The sequence below is a fragment of the Bubalus kerabau genome, chromosome 1, assembly GCF_029407905.1.
Source record: "Bubalus kerabau isolate K-KA32 ecotype Philippines breed swamp buffalo chromosome 1, PCC_UOA_SB_1v2, whole genome shotgun sequence".
Lineage (NCBI taxonomy): Eukaryota > Metazoa > Chordata > Mammalia > Artiodactyla > Bovidae > Bubalus > Bubalus kerabau.
The window spans coordinates 94,280,889-94,305,245 of NC_073624.1; the positions used below are offsets into that span (position 1 = coordinate 94,280,889).

Sequence of the window (24,357 nt, forward strand, 5' to 3'; positions counted from 1 at the left end):
ACTAACTGGACCCTACATTAGCACTGCTGCTGTTTAGTCACTCAGTCTCGTCTGACTCTTTGCGACCCCAGGGACTGTAGCTGCCAGGCTTCTCTGTCCGTGGGATTTCCCAGGCAAGAATGCTGAAAGGGGTTGGCATTTCTTTCTCAAGGAGATCTTCCCAACCCAAGGATTGAACCCAAGTCTTCTGCATTGGCAGCAAATTCTTTACCACTGAGCTACTAGGGAAGCCCTATTAGATTATTTTTAAAAATCAACTTTTAATTTTGGAATAACTTTGGATTTACAGAAAAGCTGCAAAGATAATTCAGAGAGTTCTTGAATGCGTCACTCACGTTTCCCCCAGTGTTCATGTCTAACATTACTGTCGTATATTTGTCAAAACTAAGAAACCAAAATTGGTGCATTTACTGTTAAATTCAACACTCTGTTTGGATTTTACCCGATTTTTCACTAATGTTCTTTTTCTAGTCCAAGGTTCAGTTCAGTGTACCTCATTGCATTTAGTCATCGTGTCTCTGTCCTTAGGCTCCTCTGGTCTGTGACAGGTTCTCAGACTTTCCACATTTTTTATGATTGGCAATTTTGAGGAGCACTGGTGAGTAATTTTGTAGACTGCCTCTCATTTGGGGTTTGTCTGAAGTCTTTCTCAGGGTTAGACTCGGGTTGTGGTTTTTGAGGAAGAATGCCTTAGAGATGAAATGCCCTCTTCAGCATATCCTGTCTGGGGATATGACGCTAACACGACCTATCGCTGGTGGTGTTAACCTTGATCGCTTGGTTAAGGTGGTATTTGCCAGGTTTCTCCACCATAAAGTGACTGTTTTCCTGTTTCCTTACTGTATTCTTTGGAAATGAGTCAGTTAAGTCCCGCCCACTCCTGGGGGAGGGGAAGTGAAGATTAAGCTCCACCTCCTAGAGGAGGTAGTATCTGCATATATTATTTGAAATTTTTCTGTAAAGGAAGACTTACTCTTTTTACCCGAATGTTTATTAATTGTCATTAATTTATATCAGTATGAACTCGTATACTTTAGGTTATCATTCAGTACCATGCTATTTATTTTATTGCTCAGATTGTTCCAGTTTTAGCTACTGGGAACTATTCCAGGTTGGGTTCTCTATCCCTTTGACATGTCCACATCATTCTGCCACTTGAGCACTTCCTTACTTTCTGAAACTAGGAGATGTTCCAAGCTTGTCTTGTATTTTCCTTGCCCTTGCCCTTGAATCAGCATTTTCTTCAGGGGCCTTGGTTTTTTTCTTTGGAGAAACCAAGATCTGAGCATTGGGTGTATACATTGCTAGTAAGCCCTCAGCAGAGAGAGCTAGGAAATACACACATATGTGGACTAACCCACTTGTATGTACATATGTAAAATTATTCCTATATATCCATCTGCATACACATTGAAGTAAACATGGATCCACGCTCTTGTTTCTGACTCTAATGCAGTACCACAGAGTTTATTCTAGCTTTCCCCCCTTACTTACCTGCAGTTCCTTCTCTGACAGCGAGAAACCTGCCTGTCACCATCCACCATAATAGATGGTGAGTTTCCTTATTTATTTAGTTCTGTATACATGTGAAACAGGTTCAGAATTGTTAACCCATATTTCTCTGAGCAACAGATTTACTAACCAGGGTGCAGTGTTTATGTATAGTTCCTTTTGTCTTTAGCAACATTTTCCAAGGTTACTTTGGTTTCACCTCACTTCCTTCAGTGAGTTTATGTCAAACATTTATATTAAGTTCATTTGTGACAGTCTGCACTCTATCTTGGGATCCCTTGACATCCTTTTTGATTTTTGAAAAAATTATGTATATTAAGGTTCACTCTTTGTAAGGTATTTTCAGATGGTAAAGAATCTGCCTGCAATTCAGGAGACCTGGGTTCAATTCCTGGGTCAGGAGGATCCCCTAGAGAAGGGAATGGCAACCCACTCCAGTATTCTTACCTGGAGAATTCTATGGATAGAGGAGCCTGGTGGGCTACAGTCCATGGGGTCACAAAGAGTCGGGCACTACTGAGCAACTAACACACACAAGATACAGTTTTTTGGGTTTTTTCAAATACAGAAGTCATATATTTGCCACCCTTGTACCATGAAGAACAGTTCCATCTCCCTAAAAATTTCCATGCGCCTTCCCTTCTAGTCAGTCACCTCCTGTCACGGTTAACCTGTTTAATGCCACTTACCTGTTTTCTACACCTGGAATTTTGCCTTTTCCAGAATGTCACACGAATGGAATCTTAAAATTTGTAGTTGTTCACTTAGCCAAAATGCATTTAAGATTCATCCATATTGTTTCATGATCAGTAGCTTGTTCCTTTTTGTCACTGAATAATACTCCATTCTGTAGGTACATCAGAATTGGTTTATCCATTCACCTGTTTAAAGACATCTTGGTTGCTTCCAATTTCAAGTCACTGGACCTTTATAGATAAAGCTACTGTAAACACTTAAGGAAATTGCCACGCTGTGCAGCATTAGAGAATGGTCACGCATTTGAGATCAGAGGGGATCATTAATAATTGATAAAGATTCGGGTTGCAAAAAGTCAACTAATTATTGACTTATCTTTGTTTCATCTTACAATGCGGCTGCTGTGTCTGTAGTGTTAAATTTGGTGAGTATGTTATATAAGAGACAATCTTGTTTAAAAGGAGTTTGCCGTCTACTAGAGAAGGTAAGATTTTTGTGAGCTGGCCTATAGGTGTAATCTGGGTTAGGTTCTGGTTTGTTGTGTCTGGTGGGATGGTAATAATAGTATTCAACTGATTAGTGCCTAAGTCTTAATAAAGTCTTTATAAAGGCATGGAGAGGTCAATGCCATTAAAAGAATTTATCATTTACATTTCCCAAGAGAAGGGGACATGCCCGCATCACATGGGGCCCCAGGGAGAAGCACCAGGTTTGGTCAGGAGAGCAGAGCAAGGAGGAAGCGTGGCCCAGAGCCTTTATGGTTTTCCTTTGCTCTGCTCTGGGAAAGGCAAGGCAGGGCAGGGGAAGCGGCTTAGGATTGGCTAGTTTGAATAACTGCTTGAGTCTTAGGGCGCAGGGACTGTTCCTTGTGGTCTGGTACAGACGTCTGTCATCTGTCAATTTAGGGCCTGGGAAATACTAGCCTTGTGCGTGAGAATTAAAGGAGACAGTCTAGAACACGGGGTCTTGCTGGCAGGGGAGGTTATAAACAGAGCTAGCTGTTAGTCTGGCCCTGTGAGTAATGAATGCCAAATAGACAAATACAAGCTCTAAGAGATCACAGTACTAACACAGCCTTCCTACATGGTGCTCTCTCTGCCCACCAGTCGAATAATCTAATTCAGTGCATTGCTGACTAATGACTTTGAAACAGGAATACAGCAGTGTATGAGATGAAGTTTTTGCCCACAAGGAGCTCATGATACATCAAGAAAAACAGATGCATTCAGTCACACTGCCGTGTGCCAGGCACTTGCTGGTCTCTGAAGACACAGGGCTTAACCTAAGAGATGGAAAACTCATAACCAGATGGAGTGCATTTCTCTCCTTTATCAACATTAATATCTCATACAAAAATACATCCTCTCATTTTGCTCTATGTCTCCAAACCCCTTTTACTACCCCCGATACTCCACTTGTTTTCTGAATATCCTTTAGAGGAGCTTATTTTATGGATTTGAGTTTTCACTTTCTTGACAACAAAAAGGAAAGGCGTATGACTGACAGATTTTCTTTTAAGGATCTGGAGCAGATATTTAAAAAACTCAAAGCTATGTTTAGGTAGTTGTCTTTTTACCATTGCATCTAAAAAGCAGCGATGGGGGAAGGAGTATGGTCATATGTGTGTGGCTGGATCAGGGGAGGAGGGGCTGTGGGGTGCTGTTGGGACTGTGAGGACTAGGGTTCGGGAGACTTGTTCCGCTGTTGGTTTTGTTGTTAACCTGAGCACTGGGGGCAGGCGTCTTCCTCTTTCTAAGCCTCATTTCCTCATTTACAGAGTGGGGTTGATGATCACCACTTTGTCTACCTATTTTATGTTCTTGTTAAGGATGACATGAGATAATAAGAATAAGACTTGAAGTACAGTATAAATGTTAGGTATATTATAATGTCTTATACATAAAACGGAGAAGGCAATGGCACCCCACTCCAGTACTCTTGCCTGGAAAATCCCATGGACAGAGGAGCCTGGTGGGCTGCAGTCCATGGGGTCGCTAAGAGTCGGACACAACTGAGCGACTTCCCTTTCACTTTTCTCTTTCATGCATTGGAGAAGGAAATGGCAACCCAAAAGGCCAAGTTGTTGAGATTTTAAGAGTCATTTTAAAATTGCAGTTATTCACTGTAGCTATACCTCTGTCTCAGTCAAACAAGCAACCTTCAAACTTTGTTCAGAGGTGAGTCCTTGTCATTGTATAGAGTAGCTCTTCAAGGTTGAGACTTAATGCTTACGAAGCCTCTTGCTTCTGCAGAGCCAATCTCTAAGACTGCTGATGTCATTAATAATATAATCCATGTAGAGTGTCAGAGGTTTTTAGCAGTTTTGTAGCTCAGCTAAACAGATAGGCCAGGAATTAGCAGCCTTTTATGGAGATGTTTGGTTTACTTTCCTTCTGGAGGATGAAGAGGATTCCTGCTGTGTAGGAATTCTCACAGGCTGGGGGATGTGTGTGTGTGTGTCTTGCTGGCCTGAATGGTAGAGACTGTTTAAAGTGGAAAGAGGAGTCAGGTATTGGTATCAATAGGCCTGTTGTAGTAATGGCATGTCTCCCCTAAAATAGGGTACCTGTCTGATCCAGAGGGCTTCACAGGTGGCGCTAGTGGTAAAGAACCCACCTGCCAATGCAGGAGATGCCATAGACTCAGGCTCGATCCCTGGGTTGGAAAGATCTCCTGGAGAAGGAAATGGCAACCTACTCTAGTAATCTTGCCTGGAGAATCCCATGGACAGAGGAGCCTGGTGAGCTACAGTCCATAGGGTCGCAAAGAGTCAAACACGACCGAAGTAATTTAGCACGCCGCATGTCCGATCCAGGAATTATATCTGTCTGGCATGTTTCCTTCCTGTTTACCTTGTTTACTAAACCTTCATGTTTAGTTAGTGAGTACTAGTTATATACTATTAAGTACTGGTCTGGATATTCTTACTGGCAAGCTGGGCAACACAATGCAGGTATGTTACCTGCTCTGGAGAATTTCAGGGCAGAACTCTTATACCTAACTAAGCATAAAAGCGGGTCTGCTGCTGCTAAGTTGCTTTAGTTGTGTCCGACTCTGTGCGACCCCATAGATGGAAGCCCACCAGGCTCCCCCTTCCCTGGGATTCTCCAGGCAAGAACGCTGGAGTGGGTTGCCATTTCCCTCTCCAATGTATGAAAGTGAAAAGTGAAAGGGAAGTTGCTTAGTCGTGTCCGACTCTAGTGACCCCATGGACTGCAGCCTACCAGGCTTCTCCATCCGTGGGATTTTCTAGGCAAGAGTACTGGAGTGGGATGCCCTTGACAATCATATAAATGTCCATCGACTGTGTTTATAAGATGTGGTAACTGTCTTCTGACTTTGAAGGACTGTCGTGTGAATCAGAGACCTGACTACTCAAGAATTAGCGTTAAGGTTGATAGGTAAAAGCTGGCAGGGGCGAATTCTGATGGAATGTGTGGAATGTGCTTATTTGTTCACAGATGAACTGCCTCAGGTCAAAACTCTGTTCCTGTGAACAGCAGAGCTGTTTTTTGTCTCTTGGCAGTTTGTAAAGGCAGTGCATGTGGCCTGGACTGGCCGGGCCATCAGCGCATCTCCACCTTGGCACTTTCATTGGGAAAATTGGGAGAATTCTCTGTTGTAGTGGTGGGCTATTCTGTGCACTGCAGGATGGTTAGCTGCAACCCCAGCCTACCACTAGATGCCAGTAGCACCCACTTCGCCCCCAGTTGTGGCACTCAAGAATGCGTGTGTGTGTTTGTGTGTGTGTGTGTGTGTGTGTGCTTAGTTGCTCAGTCATGTGCGACTCTTTCAACCCCACAGACTGTAGCCCACCCGTCCATGGGATTTTCCAGGCAAGAGTACTAGAATGTGTAGCCATTCCCTTCTCCAGGGGAATCATCCTGACTCAGGGATGCAACCCGGGTCTACTGCATTGCAGGCAGATTCTTTACCACTGAGCCACAGGGAAGCCTCCCAAAATGTGTCTAGACAATGCCAAAATTTCTGTGAAAGGCAAAACCTCCCCAGTGTAGAACCTCTGGGTCAGGTAAACAAGTTAAGGTGCTTCAGAACTCTAGCAGTTAAAACTTTCTTTTGCTTTGCAAGTGAATTCTGCAGCATAATTTTTTCAGCAAGTAAGAACTGGTTAGAGGACCTACATACCTGGACTTGTGATATTCAGTTACTTTCCAATTCAGGGAGTCTTTTTGGGTTGGAAGGTTGTCAGAATCTGCTGGGTGGTGATGGTGAGCTTGGAATATACAGGATGTTCCCTAACCAGGGTATACTCCTGGGAGAAGGCTATGAGATGAAAGAAGATTAGACAAGGTTGTAGTAAAGACACCTGAATGAGAGACCAGCGAGTGGGAAGGGAGTGATGTGGCTTAGCCATTACAGCTTGGTCAACTGTGGTCAAGCAAGGTTCTCTTCTGACCCTTTTCCTTCCCTCTGAGAGCCTGGCCTGTTCTGTGGTGGAGGAGGAAGGCATGCCCATGCAACTTACAAGCTTGAATCTTGGTTCCCCCATTTACTAGTTTTGATCTGACATGTTTCTTAACTTTGTTTCCTATTACACGTTTATTTCATTTTTTAAAAATTATGGTAAAATATGCATAACATAAGGTTTACCACTTTAACCAATTTTCCCCCTGCTACTTATTTATCTTATAGCTGGGAGTTTGAACCTTCTGATGGCCTTCATCTAGCTTCCCCCTCCTCCCACCCTTTGGCCTGTGATAACCGCAGATCTGATCTCTTTCTATGAGTTTGTCTGTTTTTGAAGTATAAATTGACCTGCAACTCTAGGTTAGTTCTTGTTACATGACACAGTGATTCAGTGTCTCTATACATTTCAAAATGATCACTGTGAGAAGTCTAGTTGCAATATGTCACCATACAAAGATATCAGTCGTTCACCATACAAAGATATCACACGGTTATCGACTCTGTTCCCCACATTGTACATTTCATATCCATGACCCCTATATTTTGCAACTGGAAATTTGTACTTCTTAATCTCCCTCACTGATGTCTCGCCTCCCTCGACCCCCACCCCTCTGGCAATAAACTGTTTGTGCTCTGTGACTCTCTTTCTTTTTTATTATATTCATTCTTTTTTGTGTTTTTTAGATTCCACATCTAAGTGAAGTCATACAAATTTGTCATTCTCTGTCTGATTTATTTCATTTGGGGCAACAGCCTCTAGGTGCATCTGTCTTATTGCAAATGGCAAGAGTTCGTTCTTTTTAATGACTGAATGATATTGCATTGTATATATGTGCCGCATCTTCACTCATTCATATTATTCATTCATCTATTGTTGGACACTTAAGTTGCCATTTTAGCTGTTTTTAAGTGTACAGTCCGGTGGCATTAAGTGCATTCACATTGTTGTACTGCCATCACCACCATTCACCTCCAGAACTTTTTCATCTGGCAGGACTGAAACTCTATCCATTAAAAAATAACTCCCCTTTTCCCCTCCCCCTTATCCCCTGGTAACCCCCATTCTGGTTTCTGTCTGTGAGCTTGACTACTCTTGGTACCTTGTATAAGGGAAATCACATAGTATTTGTCCTTTTGTGCTGAGCTTATTTCACCCGGCATATTTTCAAGCTTCCTCCATGCTGTAGCTTGTGTCCGATTTTCCATTTTAAGGCTTAACAATATTCCATTGTATGTGTATGCCACGTTGTCTTTATCCATTCATCTGTCAGTAGAGGTTTAGGTTGCTTCCACTTTTCTGCTGCTGTGAATAATGATGCCTTTTTTTTTTTTCCATTTAAAAATGGCAACAAATAATGCTTCTTTCGTACTGTGTGTAAAGGCTCCTTGTGGAGTGCTGGGCATTGGCACATGATAAGTGACACTTCCTTTTTTTCACCTATTTCTATGCCAGCTTCTCTACTTTTGCTTCTTTTAGGTCTCCCTCCTAGTACTGGTAATCCAGCCAAAGCAGGGGCTAATGGATTTTTTTTTTTCCTGCAAGTTAAAGTCCCTTACAAGACTGACATCTGCAATCACTGTCCTCTGAACTCTGTGTTATTTCAAGACTAGTCAGTCTCTGAAAATTGGAGTTGATTTTGAGGTTGCCTTAAGTGCTCAGGTTCTCTTTAATGGCTCTGAGAGTCCTTCACTAAGCTCATTGTCACATTTTTTTCCCCAAGATAATTTGTTCTAAAACCTTGCTAGTGGCAGCTTGTTGTACCCAGAGTCCTGAGGTCCCTTCATCAAAGGTTTTGATTCATTTGTCATTCAAAAGACTACTGATAGCCTGAGGGTGAGTGTCAGATACACTTGGTGAATTTCATTGCTTTGTTCCTTTGACTCCTTTCTTTAAACACCCAGGCTCCCTCCCTGTGTGGGAAGAAATATTTTTGGCTGGCCCTTTTCTGTCTGTACTATGCCATCTGTCACAAGGGTCATTGCTCAGAGGCTTGCTTCTTCCCTGCTGGGAGCAGGTGGTCAAAACCAACGGCTATTGACAGGGTCGGGTTGGAGCAGCTCACCGGTGTGCCCTCAAAGCTGTGTGTATAGTTGTTATCGTCAGAGGAATACGAGAAGGCCTTACTTTGGGGTGTTTTTTGCATTAAAGAGGAAGAAAGGCAAATATGATCCTAAATAGTTAGTTAATTCTCATAGTCCAGCCGCTTATCCACTGTCCTCTTTTATGCTCCTGCCTCTCTCCACTCAACTGGTCCTGAGTTCTAAGACTGCTTCCTGAGTCAACCTACAGAGTACAGAGAAAGTACATCCATGAAAATTGTGGACAATATAATTAAACTGATTCACACCTTAAATGTAAGAGGTGACATCCTGATCCATGTTCAACCAAAATAAAATACCCCTGAAATCTTCCAGTGCTCCTGGGTTGGTAAAGACCTTAGTTTTAAAGTCTTATTTAAAGAGTGTGTGCTTCCAACCACTCAGGATTCTGGGCCTGACTCACGGGAGAGCCGGCCCAGTGCTGAGTCACTTAGCCAACTTCATTCATTGATCATGTGCTTATGCACAGCTTGGTTGCAAGGTGGGAGAGAACTACTATTTTCAAATGTTCCTTCCTGAGGTAGCATGGTCCAGAAGTGAACCGAGAGACAGGATGCTAGGGTTCTATTCTTGGCTCAGCTGTGCACCTTCAGCAAGAGACAGCCCTGTCCCCACCCCCACCCCACTGTGTCAATGTGGGAAGATCAGAGAAATAGGTAAAACCAGCAAGACAGATAAGGTGGAAGCCTTTTTTTTTTTATATAAAATGGTTTTCCCAGCAAGATGATGAGGCCGTATGGCCCCCTGCCCCGTGACTCCTGGTTCACCAGGCTTTGCTCAAGTTACTTGCCATAGCCTCCACTTTTAAGATAAGGAGGAATTTCTCCTCCAAGATAAACCCCAGCATTCTTAGTCTCTGTTCCTTTTCCACCGGTCGTGCCTGTTTCCCACAGGACTCACTGGGTTGTGCTTCGGTGCATTCAGCTGTTTTAAAAGGCACAAACAGTTTTTTCTGTTAAGTGGGGGAAATTCAGAAGCGGTTCCGGAGTAAGTTCGTCCTAGGTATGTGGGGTCAGGCTACTGAAATCACCTTGAACCGGCTTCTTTGGAGACCCCTGGTTCCCCTCTAGGTCTACTGTTTGCATAACGATTCTCTCTAGCTTGTGTCCTCTTATGTCAATCTCAATCCTCGACTTACACCTTTCACCTCTTCTGATCCCTGGAAAAGTAAAACCTTTTCTCCCTCGGCCTTAGGTACTACGTACTCCTTGTCATCCTAACCTCGATATAATAGTATCTCTAAACTTTGCCCACAGAATTCTTGTGTTTTTAATATGAAATTGTTTAAGAATACAGAAAAGCATAGAAAATAATTTAATATTTGCTTTAAGTCTTTTTTTGAATGTAAGAAATCGTGGGTTCATTTGAAGCCCAGAATCACTGTGTGCAGCCCCCAACTCTTTTGAACAGGCTTTGCAGAGTGCGTCCTCCCTGCAGGCTTGCCTTTCACGACCTGTATTCATTATTCTGTTTCCTCAAGTGCTTTCACAGCTCTCTCCCCATCCCTTGCTGTGACCTTGGGCAAATTGCTTTACCTCTCTGGGCTTTATCTTTCTCTTCTGTAAAATGAGAATAACAGCAGCACCTACCTTTGCCAAGTTATTTTGAGAATCAAATGCAGTAATATATGTGGAAGTAGTTTGTATAGCTCCATGTTACGTGTTGCATCAGTCATCATTGTAGAGAACCCACAGCAATGGTTTCCAAGGCTGTGGGTGAGGGAGCCATGGGAAAGGAGATGCCAAAGGAAATACTGTATCAGAATCCCCAGGGGCTTTTTCAAACTGTAACCTATCTACCTTACCCTTGGATGTGTTTACATACATATATACATATACATAGATAATAGTTAGAAATACATTGAAGGTACAGGCCAAGGGGAAATCATCTCTATATTCTCTATCATTTTCAAGGTTCTCAGCTATTTTCTAACCTGTTGTTTTGTCGTGGAATGTCTGTTTAAGAAAATCAATTTCTTAGTCTCTCTTTTCTTAAAAATCATATTTTCAATAAGAATCTTCATCAACTGTTTGGCTAAGGAGGTTTGCTTTTACCAATATGCTTTGCAAAATTTCTGTTACCGATTCTCTATGATCCCAGAATACATCCTTCTCTCCTTTGTTTTTTTATATCTCCTGCTGAATGTAGTGTGAAGAAAGTTCTGGTAAGAGTTAAGGATGCCTCAGCAGTTCCTTATTGGAGAAGGAAATGGCAACCCACTCCAGTGTTCTTGCCTGGAGAATCCCAGAGACGGGGGAGCCTGGTGGGCTGCCGTCTCTGGGGTCGCACAGAGTCGGACATGACTGAAGCGACCTAGCAGCAGCAGCAGTTCCTTAATAGTGCATTATCTGAAGATAGTCAGGTGTAATTACTGTTTAATCATTTCTGTAACACTCTGTAGATTCTCTGTGTAGATCCTGGTTGGTGCTCATTGTCTCTTAGCCTTCCATGTTTACTTGTTTGATTTTTATTATGGTACCTTGACCAGGAGATCCAACCAGTCCATCCTAAAGGAGATCAGTCCTGGGTGTTCTTTGGAAGGACTAATGCTAAAGCTGAAACTCCAATACTTTGGCCACCTCATGTGAAGAGTTGACTCATTGGAAAAGACTCTGATGCTGGGAGGGATTGGGGGCAGGAGGAGAAGGGGACGACAGAGGATGAGATGGCTGGATGGCATCACCAACTCGATGGACGTGAGTTTGAGTGAATTCCGGGAGATGGTGATGGACAGGGAGGCCTGGCGTGCTGCGATTCATGGGGTCGCAAAGAGTCGGACACGACTGAGCAACTGAACTGAACTGAACCCTGACCCAAACTAGAGAAGGGATATTTGGATGAAGATATTCCTTATAATTGCTCTGAAGAACTATTCAGTTTTATTATTTAAAATATTTAATGTTTAAGTGTAGAAATTAAAAATGCTTATACTCTAGAACCTAGTATTTGAACTCCTAAGTATATATACCCAGGAGACTTGCTCATATGAGTGCATGGCAGCCGGGACAAGAATGTTTATGGTGGTTGATAATAGTATGACATTTTTGAAAACAAAGTTTCATCAATAGAAGAGTAGATAAATTGTGGTATAGTCAACAATGAACCACTACTATGAAACTGAGAATATGCCTGAATTAGAGGAAAATATGTCAAAGGTAGGGCTTCCCTGGTGGCTCAGTGGTAAAGAATGCACCTGCAATGTAGGAGAAGCAGGTTCTTTCCTTGGGTCAGGAAGATCCCCTGAGGAAGGAAATGGCAACCCATTCCAGTATTCTTGCCTGGAAAATCCCATGGACAGAGGAGCCTGGCTGGCTACAGTCCACGGGGTTGCAAAAGACTCAGACATGACTTAGCAACTAAGCAACAATGTCAAAAGGAATAAATGTCAGCCTTAATAGGAAATGGGATAATGCAAGTTTCAGGTAATGGTCAATATTTTGGATTTATACAAAGTTTTAGAACATACACAACAACCCTTTATGTTATATTGGATATATGTTACATTGGATACTTTGTGGTAATAGTACAAAAATAATATAAAATAATAAATTTTAGAACAGTGCAGAGCAGTCCTTTGTAATGGGTACATTGTTTATGTGTTAATAATATAAAATAAAGTGCAAGAATTCGAGAAACACCTAATTCAAGATAGTGGTTGCCTTTGAGAAGGAAAGAGAGGAATTGTATAGGAAAAATTTACACATGGAGCTTCTGTTGTATCTGTAAAGTTCTGTTACTGTCTGTTACTATCTGTGTGTTTTTTTAAATATTTACTTATTTATTGGTGGCTGTGCTGGGTCTTTGTTGCTGCACGAGGGCTTGCTTTAGTTGCGGTGACCAGGGGCTTCTCTCTAGTTGTGGTGTGCGGCCTACTCCTGGTGGTGACTTCTTGTTGCAGAGCATGAACTCTATAGAGTGTGGGCTCAGTGGTTGCAGCACATGGGCTTAGCTGCCCTGTGGCATGTGGAATCTTCCTGGACCAGGGATCGAACCTGTGTCTGAAGGGTTCTTAACCATTGTACCATCAGGGAAGTCCATATCTGGTTTTTTTTTTTTTTTTTAATACCTGAAATAACTGTAATAAGAATTCAAAATGTAAGTCTTAGTTTGTTTAGGTTGCTGTAACAAAAATATCATTGTCTAGGTGACTTCTAAACAACCAATACTTATTTCTCAGTTCTGGAGTCTAGGAAGTACAAGGTCAAGTTGCTCGCAGGTTCAAGTCTGCCCTTGCTTCCTGCTTCATGGAAGGTTGTCTTTTTCACTGTGACTTCACATGGCAGGAAGGGCAAGGGAGCTCTCTGGGGTTTCTTTTATAAGGGACTCTATCTTTTGTAATTCAACATACAAATTTTGGGAGGACACAAACATTCTATAGAAATGTATATAGAATATGACCCCAACTTTGTAAAATTATGGACAAAGGAAAGAACATTTAAGGATTTAACAGTCATTCATATCTAGATGATTTTCATTTTTAATATTTTTCTGTACTTTTCAAGTTTTCCAGTGGGAAAAGTGATAATAAATACTATTTGTTTAATATTTATTTATGAGATCACAGAATATCAAAATAAGACAGTAAGGTAGTATTGACAGCCACTCACAGTTTTTTCTCCAGTTGACTGAGAGTATTTTTCAGTTACCTTAACTAGCTATAATTTTCAAACACTTTAATTTGATGAGTGCTTTACTGTTCTCTTTGCTTTATATTTTTCTTTACAATAAAAATTAAGTTTACAGGAAAAAAACTGGGATTTTTAAAGACAAAGGATGCTATTTAGTATTATGTAAAATCATGTTAAGGCAAATAATGATTTTCAAAGACTGACAGCATAATTAACAAATTGATTACTTCCTAGTTAGAAGAAATTCTCATGGGGTTGAAGATGGTCTCGATCAGACTACAGAGAAATAAACTTAATTTTAATTTTTTATTCTTCTTTTCTCTTTGTCTTGCTCCTAGGACTTCATATTTCACATTCATAGAACAAACTTCCTTTTCTTCTCAACTTAGATATTACTTTTATAGGAAATCCTGCATCTCGCCCACCCACACCCATCTGCCCCCATTCTGGGCTAGATGGGTCCCTAGTGCCTTATCCTTAATACTGCTGTCCCTGCACTGTGATTGGCTGATACTCTGTCTCTACTGAAACTTAAACTCCATAAGGATAGGATACAGATATTTTGTTCATTGTTCAATTAATCCCTGGTGTCTAGCACAATGTCCAGCTCATAGAAAGCACTGGTAATGCTTGAATTAAAGAGTAAACTGAATGAACCAGTTAATGCAAAGGTCACAGCTGAAGGGAACATTCTGGAAACTGAACCATTTGATAAACTATATTTTCTGCTCATAGGTACAACAGAAGTCATTAGATTGAGTAATAAGAATTCCAGAATTTTCTCTGGAACTTTTAAGTGTAGAAATGAAAAGCTAGAGTTTCAAATGCTGGTGCCTTACTTGAATTAATGAATGAGGAAGTACTGAAATGAAGAAAGTATACCTGGGATTGAAATAAATAAATGAGTTTTTAAAGTTTTAATTCATTCCTCCTTTATCTTATCTGATTTTAAATGTTATTTTCAGACCTTGCTATAAGCGGTATGCTTTAGTTCTTTAGTCATCATTCATTTTATAAAAACTTCTTATTGCAATATAGCATGCATATAGAAAACGGCAGAAACCATGACGACATACTTGATAAGTTTTCAGCGAACATGCCTGTGAAACTCAAGTCTCCACCCGCCTCCACCTTTCCACAGTGCAGCTGCTGTCCTGCGTATTCATCACTTTACTAATACAGTTTCTATAGACTGCCTCAGCCTATCATATTTCTATTACTATCAGGAGTCAGTCAGCCTGTCGGGCCCAATGATTCAAAGCTGTTACCATCGCCTACCTTGTAGTCTGAATGAAGGCCACTTCAGCCCAAAGGCGATGCTTCATTTCATTAACAGCAAGTGCAACATTCCCAAACCGTCACTTCCTTTTATCACAGAACTCTTGGACTATGGGTATGTGGAAAGATAGTTAATGAAAAATTAGTTATATAGTTGGTTTGAGCCCTAGTTCTCTTGAATATTGACAATCTCAAGACATATAGATGCATTATTTTAAAGGTATTAGAATCAATTTGCTTCTCAGTATGGCTGTGGTCTTAAGACAAAAAAACTGGAGGTTATTCTCTCATAAATACCATAATTACTGATGTTCTACTGTATTCCTCTTCATGGGCCAAGCACAAGGCAAAGTGTTTGGAGGATGCGAGTGTGATCTTTGCACTTGAGGCGCCTATGATTAGGTAGGGGAAAAGAAACAGAAACATAAAACTTAAAATTGTACTTTAGGAGTGATATGCTGAGGGGAGAGTGGGACTGTTTTTGACTAGAGGGAATATGCCCGGCAAAAGGAGTGGCACAGCCACAGGTGTGGGAATGGAAAAATACAGGAGTGAGGAGTGGTTTATGAAGCATAGGATGCAAGCAGAGAATGTCTATTAATAGGCTATAAAGGGCCCTGAGTGCTCATTTAAGGATTTGAAATTTTAATCAAAATCAGTGGAGAGTCTGAAAAGCAGTGGAGAATGAGAATCTGAAGGTTTCTGAGCAGTAGACCATCAAACCTAAACGTCATACCAGTTTCAGAGTATATCCACCAGTTTAGAATTACCATACTGTCCAGAGGTTGTATGGGTCGTGCTTTAAGGGTTAGTCAGATTCATTTATCCTCAGTGAGGTGGTTAACAAGACTTAAGGCACCATAACAGCCATGAACAATTTTCTACTTTAATTTTTCTACAGGATTTTTGCTAATCTCATCATCTCTGCGTAGATAAGAGAGAGAACTTTGAACATCTTGGGGAAAAGCATAAGATTAATTTTTGTTAATGCATTACAAATGAGATTAGAAATACAGTTCTTATCTTGTTATCACTGTGCTTGTCCCATTATAACGTTCTTTTCCTGAACAAGAAGCATCAACCTACAGAAAAGCACACTGAATGTTGAGTTAAGTCCTGGCTCTGCTCCCTGCTCTCTTTGTGACCCTGAAGGCATCATTTAACTTCTGTGAGCCCATCTTGGGGTGTAGTTGTAGGATTTCATTTGAAAAAATAGCATTACGAAAGCATTACTAATAGTATTGAGATACATGTTCCTGTGCTATATATTCGGAGATGATATTTACAAATACTTCTGAAAAGACTGTCCACATCAAGTCCATAGTGCTTAAAGCAGTATGTTGTCATAGAGAAGCACTGGGGTAGAAAGCAGAAGCGCGGAGTCCCAGCCCACACCCTGCCACTTGCCGTTGTAATTCAGGTGTAACTGCTTTTGTAAGCTACCCTGCTTTTGTCTTAAGGCACCATCAAAACAAAACAGAACAGCAGCAAAGCCTGTGAGAACAAAAAACACTTAACTCCAAAAGACTTAAATGAGTAGTGTACGTCTTCACTGCGTGCTTCTTAAAGAGGTTATCAAAGTGTGTGTTGGCCATTAAACTGCTAGACTTCCTAAAGAGTATTCTTTAGCCACTCAATATAGTAAGTCCTGTCTCCTCTTTTTTTTCTGTCCCCAAACTTCCCATCTGCACTGACAGCTGTCTCCAGTTCAGTTGCTCAGTTGTGTCCGACTCTTGTGACCCCATGAACCGCAGCACGCCAGGCCTCCCTGTCCATCACCAACTCCCAGAGTCCACCCAAACCCATGTCCATTGAGTCACTGATGCCATCCGACCATCTCATCCTCTGTCATCCCCTTCTCCTCCTGCCCTTAATCTTTCCCAGCATCCGGGTCTTTTCCAATGAGTCCGCTCTTCGCATGAGATGGCCAAAGTATTGGAGTTTCAGCTTCAACATTAGTCCTTCCAATGAACACCCAGGACTGATCTCCTTTAGGAAGTACTGGTTGAATCTCCTTGCAGTCCAAGGGACTCTCAAGAGTCTTCTCCAACACCACAGTTCAAAAGCATCAATTCTTCTGCGCTCAGCTTTCTTTATAGTCCAGCTCTTACATCCATACATGACTACTGGAAAAACCATAGCCTTGACTAGACACACCTTTGTTGACAAAGTGATGTCTCTGCTTTTCAATATGCTATCTAGGTTGGTCATAACTTTCCTTCCAAGGAGCAAGCGTCTTTTAATTTCATGGCTGCAGTCACCATCTGCAGTGATTTTGGAGCCCAGAAAAATAAAATCAGCCACTGTTTCCACTGTTTCAGCATCTATCTGCCATGAAGTGATGGGACTGGATGCCATGATCTTAGTTTTCTGAATGTTGAGCTTTAAGCCAACTTTTTCACTCCTCTTTCACTTTCATCAAGAGGCTTTTTAGTTCTTCTTCACTTTCTGCCATAAGGGTGGTGTCATTTGCATATCTGAGGTTATTGATAGTTCTCTCAGCAATCTTGATTCCAACTTGTGTTTCCTCCAGCCCAACGTTTCTCATGATGTACTCTACATAGAAGTTAAATAAGCAGGGTGACAATATACAGCCTTGACGTACTCCTTTACCTATTTGGAACCAGTCTGTTGTTCCATGTCCGGTTCTAACTGTTGTTTCTCTCCAGTAGCGGCCACGTTCTCAGGGTTTTCCTTCATGACCTCTTTATCATCACCATCATCATCATTATTATTTAAAGAGTTTTCCCCTTTCCCTTCTTACCCATTGTTCTCTTTGGCATACAGAAAATAGCTAGTTTTAACAGGTAAGGAATTCTCCCTCTTTTGAAATGGATAAGTGTGTGTGTGTGCGCGCGCGTGTGTGCTGTCGTGTCTGCCTCTTTTGTGACCCCCATGGACTATAGCCCACCAGTCTTCTCTGTTCATGGGATTTTCCAAGCAAGAATACCGAGTGGGTTGCTATTTCCTACTCCAGAGGACCTTCTCAACCCAGGGATGGAATCTGCATCTCTTCCATCTCCTGCATTGGCAAGCAGATTCTTTAATACCTTCTCCCTGTGACAGTGGCAGTTTGAATCCAGTCAAGTCAGTTGGGCTCTCTAACCTCAAATACCTTTTCTGTGAAATTTGATCTAGCAATATTTGCTCCTTTAACCTCACTAGTGAGACTGAGATGAGGTAGAGGAAAGAAAATGCTCTGTAAATGTTATAGCCCATACAAATATGAGGTTGCATTAATTTGTAACCTCCACAACTGTTTGCAGAGATTGTCCCTCTGTCAGCTCAGTCTCCTAGGATTCTTGACAAGTCTAAAATCTTGTTCAGGTAAGATCTATCCTGGTTTTAATTGTGGCTGACCACTCTGGATTGTTGGCTACAATGACCTAGCAGTTCACAGGCAGGCGACTGTGTATTGGGTATTGACATTTGTGTAACAGGACTTCTAGAGCTCTGGGCAGATACCCTCCCATCTGCTCTTCCTGGTAACCCTGTGAGGTGGGTTTCGTTACCCCATGGTTGAAGCTGTGTCTCAGACCCTTCTGTTGTGTGTGTGTCTCCCTGCTTGTAGTCACCGTGTCTGAGAGCCACAGCAGCTACTTGTGTGACCTGTCTTCCCTTCCCCGTAGAACCTCACGGAAGTGTGAGCCTTGCTTCTGGGTTTGGTAAGTAGGTGATCTTCTAGTAACCGTGTAATGGGTCTGCCTGGGTATTATTGATTTTTTTTTAATTTATGTTTTATTTTTAAGTCTAGGATAATTACAATATTGCGATGGTTTTTTACCATATATTAACATGAATTGGCCATCAGCATACATATGTCCCCTCCCTCTTGAACCTCTCTCCCAGCCTCCTCCTCCTCCCACCCCTTTAGGTTGTCAAGAGCACCGGCTTTGGGTTCCCTACGTCGTGCAGCAAGCTCCCACTGGCTTTCTAGTTCACATGTGGTAATGTGTATGTTAGTGATTGATTCTGCAAGTGAAGAACAAAAACCATAGGTGGTGCCCATGTTCCAACCTCTGAGCAAGGCTTTGGTGTTCATTGTTACTTGGATGCCCTAGGTCTGACCCAGTTGAGGTGTTAACCTTTTTTTGACCAGTGAAGCAACATGTGAGTTGCCTGCGTAGCTGTCTGTTCTTGTGTTGCCATTAAAAGTCTTCCTCCTGTTTGTAGAACTTCTTTGGAATAGGCAAGTACTTGACCTTAGTCTACAGGGGAAACTCTGTGGGCTTTGGAAGGGGGCTCTTCCCATGTCACCTTGGGAATTCATAGTTTTTATATAAGTCTTACTTTCTTCACTTGTGAAATGAAACTGTCAATACCTGCTTAATTTGGTGTTGTGAGAATTACACGTAATGTTTATAAAATGCCTGACAATGTTATAGTAATCTCTACAGACATTGCACCAACCTTGCATACAGGCATATAACCACATTCGTATATTTCTGCGTGTCCATATCAAGTGAACTTTATTAGTAAACAATCACTGTCCATTGCTGTTAGAGATGTCCATTGAATTCTGGAGTTGATAGAGACTCAATCATTGTTTTGGTTAATAGCTTTAGAGCCATCTTGACACTCTGCAGAAATGTCTTTAAGGTGACATGGGTGGAGCGAGGGTGGGCTCCAGGCTCACTGCATTCTTCAACCAGAACAGAGATGCTTTTGTCTGTATTATATATTGATCTGTATTATATATTCATATTATATTATATTGTATATTATATATATAATATATATTATATATTATATATATATTTATATATATTTTATATTATTTATATATATTATATATATAATATATATAATATTATTATATATATTATATATATATATTATAATATATATTATATATTCATCTAAGATTTCACTTGAGAAAGACCTCTACTGCCTGAAAACAAACATGCTTTAAAGTTTTCATCCAACTTTCTCCCATCCAGTGTGGAAATTTACTTTGCAATATGGCTGCCAGATAATGACTTAGGAGAATGTGTTCTGATGTCAGTTTTCTAAGCTGTAAGCTTTCCAGTGCTTGCCATATAGTAGATACCCAAGAAGTGCTTATTGAATGAATGAATGGTTATGGTAAGGATCAGCCAAATAGTTCTTGACCTCCTTTTAGCCTCTGTGTTCATTCCTTTATTCAACACATAATTATTTGATGATAGATATTGAATCAGGACACAGTTCTTTCTGATTTAAGCCTCTGTACATTTAGAATTTTCGTAATTCTCTCAGAGAAGCCAACTTTGCTTAGCCTGTCAGAGTCCAGGGTAGCTAATTAGTCTATTTTTATGAAAGCGGAGCTGAAAGGGATCTCAGAAGAGGTGCAGAGAAGGGGACAAAGTGCTGGTAACAAGAAGTAGTATAGTGAAATGATTAAGAACACAGACCCTGACACCAGACAGCTTGGGTTTGAAAACCATTCTGTGATCTTAGGCAAATTACTTAATCTCTGTGCTTCAGTAATATGGGATAGTAATAATACTACCTCACAGGATTGTAGGAATAATCAAAAGAATTATTATAAGAGCTCTTAGAGCTGTGCCTAGAGCATGTAGTAAATACTCCATATTAACTATTATTATTGTTAATATTATGATTATCATTTATTTATTGAGACCTACTTCACATTTATCATCTCATTTAACCTTCAAATGAGGAAATGAAGGCTCCATAATATTGTGTAATTTTCCCAAGGTCAGTTAGTTGGCAAATTGCAGAGCCAGCTCTAGAAATCATTTCACACATTTCCGTTCTTTTATAAATAAGACCAAAGCTTGGATTGATTTATTAAAGGCCATACGGCCGGTCAGTGACAATGTCTGAATTATAATATCAGTTTCTTAAGCTTGGCCTCAAATTGTATCTCCTTTGCGGTGTAGTAGAGATCTTGATCTGATGCCTTAATTAAAAAAAAACGTTATGGCAATGGTGATGTCAGCTGTCTACAGCTGACATAACCACGCCCACAACTATGGTTTTGACTGCAAATCATCAGGTTTTACAGAAGCGTATGGGTGAGGGTCTTGCCAGTAGAAAACAGAAACCTCATAATAATCATTGTAGTCAAATGCTATATTTTGAAGATGGAAAAGTCAAAGCTAGCTGTAAAATCTCATGACTTAATTTCTGAATTCTGAATGCAATGAAAAAGGTATATGCAGATGAAAGTAATATAACCCTGTAATGTTTTGTTATCATAGTCCATATCTTAATCCTCAGTTGTGAAAGGTAAGTCCAGTAAGCGTTTCCACCATCTCTTCCTCTGGTAAGAGTGAAACCATCTTCATTCCTCACTTAAACTTGGCAAACCTGCCCCTGGCTGTGTGTGGTCTGTGATGTAGTAGAGAGTATGTACAGCTTGCCTAAATTGTGCACAGCACATTTGGATTTTTTTGTATCAACTGAAAAGTGAACATTTTTAGGTTAGGTTTCATATCACAGATTACCCACCAAAAATGAATATCTACAATGATGGCATCTTGGTTCAACAGGATTTATGCAATGATTTGCTAAAATTGTTTTGAATTTTTACTTATTTTATGAAGCTTGTGTGGAATGGAAAAAATGAAACTGATGTTACAGGTCATATCGAGAGCTGATATTTACTTGACCCATCTACATGTTAGACACTGTACTAACCCCTGTGTTTTCTTTGTCACAGTAGTAGGTCTCATAGTCATTATGTAGTAGAGGCAGAGTTTAAAACTGTTGGATTTTTGGTCAGAAGCAGTGAATCTCTACCCCAAATCATGTATTCAGTGGACTTCAGCTTATTAACTATATCTATTAATAATAGTAAAGGGAAAAAGCAACATTAAGTATGAGATTTGTGGGCTTCCCAGGTGGTGCTAGTGGTAAAGAACCTGCCTGCCAATGCAGGAGGTGTAAGAGATGCAGGTTCAATCCCTGGGTTGGCAGGATCCCCTAGAGAAGGGCATGGCATCCCACTCCAGTATTCTTGCCTAGAGAATCTCGTGGACAGAGGAGCCTGGCAGGCTACAGTCCATAGGGTCACAAAGAGTTGGACACGACTGAGTGACTGAGCGCACATGTGAGATTTGTGGATTTCCTCAGTTATAATTAGGAATTTTATAATGTTTGTGTGTGTACGGCTACTTCCTTGCTCCACTCCAACCTGCTCCAACCAGGTTCCTTCATATGGAGGGGTTTTCCTGTTCCCACCACGCCCGGTAGATCTTTATGGGAGATGGTATAAAGTGAATATTTCTCATCCAAGCTCTGGAGTTGTACCGAGAAGCCTGCCTTAGATACTTGAGATAAAATATGGCTGCTTAAACACTTTGGTCTTCCCTTGGAGTAGGAACGCCTGTTAACTGAGATTTCTTTCCTCATTGTTAAGCATATGTCAGTACTTTAGTTCTCTGGAATACGTGGAGACAGTCTAGTGGAAAATAAGACAATATCTGCTCTCTTTACACAACGGCGTGGGGACACGAGATAGGGACCACATAGGTGAGAGGGGAGTCTCAATATTAGTGCAAAAAAAATTCATAGGATACCGAGGGCAAAATCTAGTGCATGTTGGAATTGAGGCAAAAAGAAGTAGAGAAGCACAGATCACCAAATCCCTTTTTGGTTACAAAGCAATAGGCAAGAAAAATTGTTTGCCTCGAATAACTTGCATCAGGAAACTTGTGAAGAGGATGGCAATAGACGAGAGGGCGACAACCACAGTCTACAAAGGGATGGGAAGGCGACGGCTCCGGTACCTTGTGGAATGAACTAGAGGAACAGGGAAGGACAGTTAAATTTGAGAAAAAGAAAGCTGGTGTTGGGGAACAGGTGATGAAATTGAGGGAAAAGGTGACCTGCAGTGTCAGCAGAGCCAGGGAGATGGAAGTCTAATGACCTCTTGCTTGGGCTATTTATTGAGAAGCAGATGGAAGGCTAGGCTTGATAGTTGTATGGCTACATAGACAAGGAGGAAGTCTGACTTCATTTTGGGCTGATGGGACCTGCTCAGAGGAACTTTTGATTCCATTTACAATTGTTATAATCATGGGTTTTGACTTCATTTAAAAGCATTTTTAGATCAAAATATTCAAGTACTCAAAGTCTAAGTGTTTCACATGTACCTCCTGATAGAGTTACTTACTTATGGCGGTTAATCTTAAGTTTATATCCATATTAGGCCTCTTTCAAAATATTCTGTAAACAAGATCTTGGGTGTCTGCGGGCAGACAGATGTAAATCAGCCAAGAGTGACTTTCCTACGAGGATTAGGAGAGACCACTTATTGAGAATCATAGTCAAATAGCTCAGCTTTGGGAAAGTTGGGTGGGTGTGAGACTTAAGAAGAACAAACTTTGAAGTGGCTTCACAAGGTAGAAAACCTGTGAGACAGAAGAATGAACAGGGCAGCTGTCAGTTAGCATGGGTGCTGACATTCACCAGGGGTAGGGATGGGTCAGAAGATATTTTAGGAGGGAAAGCCAGATTTTTATGTTATCAAGAAAGGCTTAGGACTGCAATGTTTTCTGTTTCAAATGAGTAAAATAAAGATTTGACAAAATTGCTTTTATTTCAATGTCTAGAATTGTTATAGGATTTTCCAAAATGAAATCTGTAAGTGACAAAGGAGAAAATTGGCCGCCTAGCATCTAGTTGCAATTGGAGGAAGAGGGGGTCCAGGGAGTGGGGACAGTGTAAACTCTGTCCATCTGGCACTTTTCTCTCTTCTCCTGTGATAAGAGTCGCCCACCTTCCTCCCAGTGCAGAGCTGCTCCTCTGGCTCATTCCAAGTGAGCTATATATCAACTTGCAAAGACTGGCTGGCAGTCCTCAGAGTCTAGCTATAGTTCTGTCCCAAGCTGCTTCTCTCCTTTCAGCTCTTGTCCCTAAGTCTTTCCCTTGAACTTCAGAACCACATATCTACTGGCTCTTCAGAGCCTCCATGTGGATGTACCAAAGCAACTGAAACTCCCCATGTTGAAAAGTGAAGTCATAATCTTAAGCCCAGAGCTGTGCATCACATCTTATTCCCTGTCTCTGAATTTTACTACCTTGCATCCATTGCCCTTGGCAAAAATCCGGGCCTCTTTCTTAATTTTCCTTCTGCCTTACCTCCCACTTTGGTTCGTGACCTTCCATTCTGTGCATAACCCCTATTGCTGCTGCCTGGTTCAGGCCTTCGTTTTCTCTCAGCTGAGCTGCTTCAGCAGTCTTCTACCTGGTCGTCTTCACTCTGATCTTGCCCCGCCTCCACCTCTTCTCCCCGCTTCCTGCCTCATTCTTTGCACTGTAGCTGGAATAATCTTCCTAAAGTGTAACTTTGATCAAGTCATTTAACCTTCATAATCTTCATATTGCATTTGGGATAAAATCAAAACCATTTCACATGATCATGATTTTGCCTCCCCGATAGACACCCATTTACCTGTTGTTAGTTTTCTAAAGTCCAGTTACACTGAACTCTTACGCAGTACCTAAGGGACCTGATCTCCCTTGTCTGTGGTCTGTATATGCTATTTTTCTTCCTGCAAAGCTGTAACCATTTTCCTGCCGTCTTCTACTTGACCAGCTTTGGGCTTTAGCTAAGATGTCACTCATTGCAGGAAACCTTCCCTGATCTCTCTGAACTAGATTAGCTGTCTTGCTTGCGTATGTCTATGGAAGCCTGTTGGATTTATCTTATTCTACTTTGCTGTTTACTTGTCTTCTGACTCTGAAGACTTTAAAGGTCCCTGAA

General features: G+C 41.2%; 1 protein-coding gene across 3 annotated transcripts in view; it reads left to right on the top strand.

The window, feature by feature from the left end:
* SCN8A (sodium voltage-gated channel alpha subunit 8) overlaps positions 1 to 24,357 on the top strand; it is a 197,150-nt gene that overhangs the window by 35,116 nt on the left and 137,677 nt on the right. For all 3 annotated transcript variants that reach the window (XM_055583749.1, XM_055583758.1, XM_055583753.1), the window contains exon 2: positions 18,214 to 18,307. The gene's annotated coding sequence lies outside the window, so the exon portion shown is untranslated. The remainder of the gene's footprint in view (positions 1 to 18,213; positions 18,308 to 24,357) is intronic.